We start from the raw sequence: 10864 nt of genomic DNA, 5'->3' as shown, positions 1-10864 counted from the left end.
TTAATTTTCCTCCAATTCTAGTTGGAACAAACATTAATTTATTTCAAAATTGCTAACCCAAACCCCTATTGCTAACACATTTAGTAACCAGAATAAGGTGTTTTACAGTTCTTTTTGTCTTTAGCGTTAGAGTATTTAGTCAAAGTACTGTTTTTCTCAGTTATCTAGGTAAGTTCTTTTCTTCCCCCCTCCCTCTCCTTCAATGTGGTTCCATCATTTCTGGGCACATGGTTAGGTTAGGTTCCTTTGCTACACTTCATATTGTATTTTGGGTTTCTCCCACATCTTGATTGATTTAAATTGTTTATTTATTTGTTTTGGTATGTGAAACATTACTATAGTTCTACGAGTAAGAGGCAAACAAATGGACATACTTAGAGAAGTGACATTCCTTCCTCCCCCTTTTACTCTACTCCTCCCCCACCCATTAGTAATCAATCTCTTTAGTTTCTGGTTTATCATTCCTGTACAGTCATCCCTTGGTATCCCTGGGAGGATTGGTTCCTGGACCCCCAGTAGATACCCAAATCCACAGATGCTCATGTCCTATATATAAAATGGAGTAGTATTTGTATATAGCCTACGCACATTCTCTGGAATACTTTAAATCATATCTAGATTACTTATAATAACTAATACAATATAAATGCTATGTAAATGGTAGTAAATACAATGTAAACACTATGTTGCTGGTGTGTGGCAAGTTCAAGTTTTGTTTTTTGGAACTTTCTGGAATTTCTTCTGCATATTTTCAATCTACATTTGGTTGAATCTGTGGATGTGGAACCCATGAATATGGAAGGCTGACTGTATTTCTTTTGCACAAATGAGTGGATACATGTATATTTTCTTACATTCTTTCATACATGAAAGGTAGATGACTATAGATATTCTTATTTGCACTTACTATTTTCACTTAATAGTAAATTCTGGAAATTACTTCATATCAGTTCGTAGAAATTTTTTTATACAGCATAATTCTCCATTGTGTATTGTACCATTTCTTCACCTGATCTCCTATATATAGGCATTTATGTTGTTTCTAACATTTTGCTATTACAAAGAATGCTGTAATGAATAACCCTGTGTATATGTATTTTTGCTTTGTTGGAAGCATATCTTAATGGTAGATTCCTAGAGGTGGGATTGTTGGCCAAAAGGTAAGGACACATGTACTTTTCTTACCTATTGTCCAATTCCCCTCCTGAAAGGCTGTACCAGCTTGCATTCCCACCAGTAATATATGAGTGCTTGTTTCCCTCTAGTTTCACTGACAGAATGTGCCATAATTTAAATTTAAAAAATTTAAATACAAGTGAGAAACGGTATAGCAGTGCTTTCTACATTTTCATTTCTCTAATTATGAGTGTTTTTGAACATCTCTTCATGTGTTTGATGGATATTTTTATAACTTTTTGTCTGTTCATGATTCTTTGTGGAAAGATTTTAAATAAAAGATTTAATTTATTAGAGAGTGGAAATTTTTAATTTTCTATTTTTTCTTCTATCAGTTTTAAGTTGGGTTTTTCTAGAAAAATTTCCATATTATATATATTGTCAAATATGTTGATGTAAGCTGCTAATAATATCTTTATTATATTTTTAATGTCTTTAGGATTAGGTAAGTAGTGTTAGTGATGCCTACTCTCTCATATCTAATGTTGATCATTTGTGTTCTCTACCTCTCATTCTCTCTCTCTCTCATTCTCTTGATCTTTCTTGCTGGGAGTTTATCAAGTTTTGTCTTTGCAAAGAATCAACTTATGGCTCATTATACTGTGGGAAAGCCAAGCAAACATGTCAGAGAAAATCAAGACTTCTAGCCAACAGCCCCAGGAAAGCTACTAACCAGCAGCCAGAAACAACTTCCAACTTCCAGCCTTGGGAGTGAGGTCATTTTGGACTTCTGGCTGTTCTAAACCCCAGCCAAAATCAAGTGAAGCAGAAGCACTTAATGGTGAATGCATAGAATCCTGAGAAATAATTGTCATTGTTTTAACTCATTAAATGTTAGAGGTACTTTGTTATGCAACAACAGGTAACTGAAACACCAAAACAGAGCTTGCATCACTATCTAAGTTAAATAAGATAATAGTCTACACTAGGGATATTAGAGAGAAAAATATCTTGTAGTGACAGCTTTGCTCATAATTTGGATATGGAGTGAAAAAAAAAGAGAAATTAAGAAGAATTCCTAGGCTTTGTCTGAATAAACCTAGATGGGTATTGGTATCCTTAACTAAAACAGGAACTACTAGGGGAGAAGTGAGGTCATGTTTGAAGGCAGGTTTCGTTGTAGGCCTGTTAAAAACTTAAATGCTTTTTAGACATCCAGTAGAGATATCAAGTGGTCAGCCTGATGTTCTGGGAAGAGGTCAGGACTGAAGACATGCATTTGAGAGTCCTTGGCATATCAACATGTGTGGTATTTAAAGTAAGGGACTGTTTGTTTTTTTGGTATTGAGTTGTATGTGCTGTTTGTATATTTTGGAATTTAAGCTCTTGTCATTTGCTCATTTGTGAATATTTTCTCCCAGTCCATAGGTTGTCTTTTCAACATGTTTATCGTTTTCTTTGCCGTGCAAAAACTTATAAGTTTGATTAGGTCCTATTTGTTTACTTTTGCTTTTATTTCTTTTGCCTTGGGAGACTGACCTAAGAAAACATTGTTACGATTTATGTCAGAGAATGTTTTGCCTATGTTCTTTTCTAGGAATTTTATGATGTCATGTCTTATATTTAAGTCTTTAAGCCATTTTGAGTTTATTTTTGTGTATGGTGTGAGACAGTGTTCTAACTTCACTGATTTACATGTGGCTGTCCAGCTTTACCAACACCACTTGCTGAAGAGACTGTCTTTTGACCATTGTATATTCTTGCCTCCTTTGTTGAAGATTCATTGACTGTAGGTGTGTGGGTTTATTTCTGGGCTCTCTATTCTGTTCCATTAATCCATATGTCTGTTTTTTGTGCCAATACCATGCTGTTTAGATTACTGTAGCTTTGTAGTATTGTCTGAAGTCTGAGAGGGTTATGCCTCTAGCTTTGTTGTTTTGGCAATTCTGGGTTTTTTATGGTTCCATATGAATTTTTTGATTATTTGTTCTAGTTCTATGAAAAATGTCATGAGTAAATTGATAGGGATTGAATTAAAGCTGTAGATTGCTTTGGGTAGTATGGCCATTTTAACAATATTAATGCTTTCAGTCCAAGAACATTGGATATCTTTCCATTTCTCTGAATCACCTTCAGTTTCCTTTACCAATGTTTTACAGTTTGCAGCATATAAGTCATTCACCTTTTTGGTCAGATTTATTCCTAAGTATTTTATTTTTTTGATGCAATTTTAAAAGGGATTTTTAAAAACTTTCTCTTTCTGATATTGCATTGTTAGTGTAAAGAACTGCAACAGATTTCTGTATGTTAATCTTGTATCCTGCTACCTTGCCAAATTTGTTTATCAGTTCTAATAGTTTTTGTGTGGAGTCTTAAGGATTCATCAAATCAAAAAATGGGCAGAAGACCTAAACAGACATTTCTCCAAAGAAGACATAGAGATCACCAAGAGGCACATGCAAAGAGGCTCAACACTGATAATTATTAGAGAAATACAAATTAAAACTACAATGAGGTATCACTTCACACTGGTCAGAATGGCCATCATCAAAAAGTCTACAAATAATGAATGCTGGAGAGGGTGTGGAGAAAAGGGAAACCTCCTACACTGTTGGTGGGAATGTAAATTGGTGCAAACACTAAGGAAAACAGTGTGGAGATTCCTTAAAAAAATAAAAATAGAGTTACCACATGGTCCAGCAATCCCATTCCTGGGCTTACATCTGGAAAAGAACACTCTAATTTGAAAAGATACATGTGCCCCAATGTTCATAGCAGCACTATTTACAATAGCCAAGACATGGAAGCAACATAAGTGTCCATAGACAGATGAATGGATAATGAAGAGGTGATATATATATATACACAAACATTGGGATATTATTCCACCTTAACAAAGAATGAAATAATGCTTTTTGCAGCAACATGGATGGACCTAGAGATTATCATACTAAGTGAAGTACGTCAGGCAGAGAAAGACAAATATGATATCACTTATTTGTGGAATCTAAAAAAAATGATACAAATGAGCTTATTTACAAAACAGAAACAGACTCACAGACATAGAAAACAATCTTATGGTTACCAAAGGGGAAAGGGGGCAGGGCAGGGATAAATTAGAAGTTTGGGATTAACAGATACACACTACTATATATAAAATAGATAAATAATAAGGACTGACTGTATAGCACAGGGAACTATACTCAGTATCTTGTAATAATCTTTAATGGAAAAAAATCTGAAAAAGAATATATTATATATATATATGTATCACTGCATCACTTTGCTGTGCACTTGAAACTGACACAACACTGTAAATTAACTGTATTTCAATAAAAACACTAATTGTACCATATACAAAAAAAAAAGAAAAGAAAAATAGAGTATGGGACCAAATCAAATCATCCAGGATGTGAGAGTGTTAATAGAGAAGTAAATGCAGGTTTGTTAGGGTTCTATTGTTATAAGCAACAATAGTCAATGCTCATTGACTTAAAGAACAGGAATATGTTACATGGATATCAACAGGGAAACTGGAAGTAGCCTTGTGCAGTAGTCAAGGGAGAAGGGGCCCAGTCAAGCTCCTGTCACTGGGACAGTTTGCTTAGGACACATGCCCTAACTGCTTCAGGACATGTACTGTCCTGCTGCTGGATTCAATGTCCTTGGTCCAATTCTGAAAGTGGAGAGTTCCCCAAATGCCAGAGCATAAATTCCCAACACTCTGGGAGAGGGATTCAGAAATGAATAAATCGATTTAAAGAAAATGATGATTTAACACACTTGAGTTGCAAGAGTGAAATTTGTATTTCTTTTAAATATATTTCTATTTTATGCTCATGATTACTGTGAAAATTTTATTATGCAATATTCTTTTTCATTTAATAATAAAAATGTTAAATGTAGTAAAATTGGTAAATTTGACATTTTTCATACCACAGCTTATTGTAGCCCCAAATGTGAAATTACATAAGCATTGTAGGCTGTTCTTCCTGAGCCTTAGTCTGAGTATCATGTTAAAATCAGTACACTGTTTATCTACAATGCAGAATAATAAGAAATCAATAAATGAATAGTTGTATGTTTAATCATAAGGAAAGGAAATTATTTAATCATAGGAAAATGTTTATTTTCATTATTTTTATTTTCTCAAAGAGACATTTTTCTTTAAATATGCTCTACTTTCTCTTTAGAAAATGGGTCACAATGGTCATGACCAGGCTCTTCTTTAACCTTGGGGGTTTCTAAATTGTCATTTATCTGTTTAATTTAATTCATTCATCAAATGTATATTAAGCAGCTGAGGAATAACAAGCAGAAGTGGAGACTAACCACAGAGGAGAAGGAAGAAAGCCAAGGAAGGAAAAATGTTGAGGAGGAAGAAAACAGAAAAGGAAGGCATTATGGGATGAGGAAGCAAAGTAAGTGGAAAGAAAACAAAATGTTCAAAGCAAGACAGTACTGGGAAGCTAGAGACTCTGAGTCTGTATCCAGAAGAGGCTGCAGAACAACAGGAAGCGGGAAGAAGAAGGAAGGCAGGGCCATACCTTTCTGTCCCTCGGGTGAGGCAGCCATGGCTCTCTGGTCTTCCTGACTACACACAGTGTGGGGGATGCTCACTGCTTTTGGAGGTGGCCCCCCTATTTAGCTACAGGAATAACTCAAGTGACAAAACACTTTGGCCATTTCAGTCTTTAAGGCCTGAGTCTAGGATTTAGAGTCTTACTCTAGGCAGACCTGGAATCTTTTTTTTTTTTCCTGTTTGACTAAAATTTTTTTTAAATTGAAGTATAATTGGCTTACAATGTTATGACAGTTTCAGGTATACAACACAGGAATAAGAAGAGCAAACGGGCAGCAATATGGATGGACCTAGAGAGTAATATACTTAATGAAGTAAGTCAGACAGAGAAAGACAAATATTACATGATATCACTTATATGTGGAATATAAAAAATAAAACTATATGCAAAACTGAAGAAGACTCACAGACATAGAAAATAAACTTGGGGTTACCAAAGGGGAGAGGGAAGAGAGGATAGACAAAGTACGGTTATGGAAATAACAGATACAAACTACTATACATAAAATAGATACACAACAAGGATTTACTGTACAGCACAGGGAATTATACCCATTAGCTTATAATAATCTATAATGGACATAATCATAATCTGCAAAAATACTGAATCACTATGCTGTATACCTGAAACTAACACAGTACTGTAAATCAGTTATACTTCAAAAAAAAAAAAAGAACAGATAGATGAATGGATGAATGATTGAATAAATAAATAAATGCAAAAGGCTAAAAAGTGGTCTCTTTGATCTCAGTCTTGCCCTTTGTGATAGTCAGAAATCTATGATGGCCCTCCCATGACCTACATCCTTGTGTAACTCTCTACCCTTGAGGGTGAGAGAGATCTGAAAATGAAGGGATATCACTTCCATGATTAATTTATTGGCTTTAAAAGAGCAATTATCTCCAGTGGGTGGGCTTGATGCAATCAGGTAAACCCTTAAAAGAAAGGGGCTCTCTCTGAAGGAGATTTGACATGAGGGAGATTCTGCTGCTGGCCTTGGAGGATTCTGTTGCCACCATGTCTTGTAAGCCTCAGATGAGTGAGACCATTGGTAAGGAACTGGGAGCATCCTGTTGGAGCTGAGAGTGGCCTCAGGCTGGCAGCCAGCAAAGAACAGGGGACCTCAGTCTTACACTTTCTCGGAACTGAATTCTGCCGTAACCAGAAAGAACTTTCCCAGAGAAAGATGAGACCACTCCTGGCCAACACCTTGAGTGAGAGACCCTGAGGAGAGAATCCAGTTGAGCCATGCTGGTCTCCTGATCCATGGAAAAACTGTGCCATAATAAATGTGAGTTGTTTCAAAGCCTCTAGGTTTATGGTATTTGTTACAAAGCAAGAAACAACAAATAAACTTTTCTTTCTAAGACATTCAATTTTGACCATGCCACCCCCTGCTTTTAGAGTGTGAATGTTGTCTTCCTGATAAAAATTCAATTTAAATAAGACTTTTTCCCCCCCAGGTGTGTATATATATATTTTACTTTGTACATTTTATTTTATTTTTTTTTTAACATCTTTACTGGAGTATAATTGCTTTACAATAGTTTGTTAGTTTCTGCTGTATAACAAAGTGAATCAGCTATACATAAACATATATCCCCAATCTCCTCCCTCCTGCGTCTCCCTCCCACCCTCCCTATCCCACCCCTCTAGGTGGTCACAAAGCACCGAGCTGATCTCCCTGTGCTATGTGGCTGCTTCCCATTAGCTATCTATTTTACATTTGGTAGTGTATATATGTCCATGCCACTCTCTCACTTAGTCCCAGTTTACCCTGCCCCCTCTCCGTGTCCTCAAGTCCATTCTCTACGTCTGCATCTTTTAAAACCCTGATCACCTCCCTAGCCTCATTGCCTGCCAATCTGATGCTGTCACTCCATTCCAGTCAGACTAAAATAATTGGAGGTCTCATAACACTGTGCTCTCTCTTGCTTCACTTCTTCCTTGTAATTCATGTCTCAGTCTAAACTTTGATCTTTTAGCAAGCTTCTTCCTAGTGCACTAAGACTGGGTGAGGCTACTGTCATCCTGGTCCCCAGACAATCTCGTTCTTATTCCACTTGTAGCCCTCGGCACACTAACGTAATTGTCTGTGTACCCGACTGTCTCCCTGAGTACACAGCATGGTCCCTGAGGGCAGTGGTTTTATCTTACTCAGCATTTTCCTTCCCAGGATCTAAGTCTGTATTGAATGAATGAATGTATAAACAGGAAAAGAGGCTGCACACTGCCTTACGTATGCATTCAGGAAAAGCCAAATCATAATCTGTTTGTTCCAGTGCAGAGAGTCTGGGTTTTGAATACCAGCTGGCTGTACCACTCTATCAGCTCCATTACTTTGGGCAAAGTCTCTTAATGTCCTTAAGTTTTATTTTCATACTCTGAGAAATAGGGATGCTAATAGTGTTTACTGTATGAGATTGTTTTGAGCAGAAACTAGGAAAATGCAGGTAGGTGCACAGTGCCAAATACATAGGTATATGCACAAGAAATTATTAAGTATTAGTTTTATCACAATTTTTAATTAATAATTGCCATTTCATGCATGCCTAGATGTGGGCTGCAGAGGGGACCAAAGATCTTTTTCATGTGCTCAACAGGAATCCTTTTTTTTTTTTTTTTTCTTGTTTTCTGTCTCTTTTTTACTAGAGAAAAAGAAACTTAACAGCAGGCGGCTTGCTGTCTCCTGATTGTTTGCTGCTTTGAGTTTCACTTTCCTTTCTTATGAACAGGACACCACTGATCTCAGCAGAACCTTCAATGTCCCAACTGTGGCTGTTCCATAAATCAGAGAGAGCAGTTTAAGCCCCGTCCAACTCTGAAAAACTGGTAAGTGACTTGCTGCCATCCAATGTTTCCTAGCTGTGTGCGAAGAAAGTTGCCTGTTTTTCTTTCTTTGAAAAAAGTTTCAGAGTGAAATCACTGCTAATGATCATGCTTTTCTCTTTCACTGGTTTTGTTTTTTAATGAATATTTCAAAAACAGGGAACTATAGAGAATAAATGAACTCTACTGTAATCTTATACAGTTCTATCTGATTTTTAGAATGATTTGCTTTATTTAATTAGAATGGTTTGGTTTTTTTCCCCTTGAAAACCAAAGCATTACAGATCCTGTTGAAATTATCTAAAAGTCTCTCCTACATTCTCTTCCCTTCTCTTCCTTCCCAGAGGGAAACACTACCCAGACTTTGGTATAAATTATTGTCATGCTTGTTTTTATGCTTTTACTGTATATATGTATGTATCTAAAATGATCTCTAGTATTGCTTTTTGTATTAACAGTTTATTTACTGTATCATACTAAGAGTCTCATTCTCAACTTGCTTTTTTCCAATTAATTCTTTGAGCTTTATCCATGTTGATACAAATAGGTCTAGTTCAGTCACTTCAATGCCCTTTAGTATTTCCTTGTATGAATATGCCAAAATTTGTATATCCAATCTTCTAACATCACCATAAATGATGCTGCTATGCATATACTTGCTTTCCAAAATGTTGCATGCCCATCAGGACAATGTAAGTATTCTTAAATTTCTATGTCCTGGTCAACTGTTAGAATCACTGGACTTTTGTTTGATGTGAAATGATATCTCATTATTGCTTAATTTACAGTTCCTTGTCACTAGAACTATTGAACATTTTTTCATATGTTTATAGCCCATTTGAGTTACTTCATCTGTGAATTTCCTGTTCACATACTTTGATTACTTTTCTATTAGGTCGTTTGTGGTTTTCTTATTGTTTATACATTGGATAATATTTGTAGAATAAATGTGTTTTAAAGTTGCATTTGTTGTATCTTTTATTGTAAGAAAAATTTAAGTTTTAATGTAGTCAATTTATCTTTCTTTCCTTTATAGTTTGTACTTTTAGTATCTTATTTTAGAAATCCTTCCCAATAGAGAGGTCATAATGATACTCTCCAGCATTTCCTTCTAAAACTTTGCACATTTAGTGCCTCACATCAACTGGAATTTACTTTTAAGGATGTTATAAGATTATGAGGATGATATGATTTAATTAAAATTTTTTCCCTATAGAGCTATTACTTGCTCTCCAAGCTGAGTAATCAGTTGTGTCAACTCTGTATTTGGTCAAGTCCTTCTCGATTCCACTTTCTGCTTTACCTCATGTTTATTTCTCTGGATTTGCACCCCACAATAAAGCCTTTGCATGTAAACTCGGCCTAAAGCTTTGTTTTCCAGGGGACCCTGGCTATGAAAGTTGGTCAGTCTCAGGGCTCTTGACTATCTTGGTGCCACTTTCACATTCTCCTAATTATCATAATTTTATATAAGTCTCAACTTGTTTTTCTTCAAAACTCTCTTGGCTCTTCTTTGCTCCTTGAAATATAATGTGAACTTTCAGATCATCTTCTTACATTCAATGGAAAGAATGTTCTTGGGCTTTTGATTGAGCTTGCACTGAATTGAAAGATAAATTTTGAAAGAATTGATATCATTTTTAAGAAGGCTTTTCTCATCCAAGAAAGTTGGGTAGGTTTTTATTTGGGTCATTTTTCATGTCCTTTATAACATTCTTCATATAATTATCTCTTCAGAAGTTGCTCGCATCATTTAAAAAATTTACTCCTAGGAACATTATTTTATTTGCTGCTTTTGCGAATGAGGTTTTAAAAAAAATCTGTTTCACTTCTTCTTTAGGTTTGCTAATATTTTGCTGAGAATTTTTGCATCAGTATTTAGGAGTAAGACTAGCTTGCAATTTCCCTTGCTTATAATGCCATTGTAATGTGTTGGTTTCTAAATTAGTCTCTTGAAGTGTTTGTTTAAGATTGTAAAGTTGATCCCTCAAAGTTTGGTTTAGCTATTGGACTCACTTATCCTTGAGTTTTATTTGTGGGAAGTCTTTAATGACGAATTCTGTTCTTTAAAATGGCTATGAGATTATTCATTTTTTTTCTATTTATCTTCATATCAGTTTTGGTAAGTTTTGTTTTTCTCAGAATTGACCCATTTCAAATTTGCTTATTTTCAAATTTATTTTTAAAAAATTGTTCAGCTTAAACAATATTTTTATTGTTTGTAGCATATGTACTGATGTTCTTGTCTATGTTCTTGACCTTGGTACACTGTCACCCCACCACCTTTTTTTCTTTATCAGTATCAGCAATGTTTTACACATCTTATTATTCTTTTT

At 35.3% G+C, this 10864-nt stretch overlaps 1 protein-coding gene across 1 annotated transcript in view; it reads left to right on the top strand.

The window, feature by feature from the left end:
- Positions 1-8477: 8477 nt before the first annotated feature.
- Positions 8478-10864, top strand: part of IFI44L (interferon induced protein 44 like) — a 19267-nt gene continuing 16880 nt past the window's right edge. The window contains 1 exon segment of the mRNA XM_007121278.4: positions 8478-8531. The gene's annotated coding sequence lies outside the window, so the exon portion shown is untranslated.

Source organism: Physeter macrocephalus, chromosome 4, assembly GCF_002837175.3.
Source record: "Physeter macrocephalus isolate SW-GA chromosome 4, ASM283717v5, whole genome shotgun sequence".
Taxonomy (NCBI): Eukaryota; Metazoa; Chordata; class Mammalia; order Artiodactyla; family Physeteridae; genus Physeter; species Physeter macrocephalus.
The sequence above is the reverse complement of the archived record's forward strand: the minus strand, read 5'-3'. Positions and strand labels throughout refer to the sequence as shown.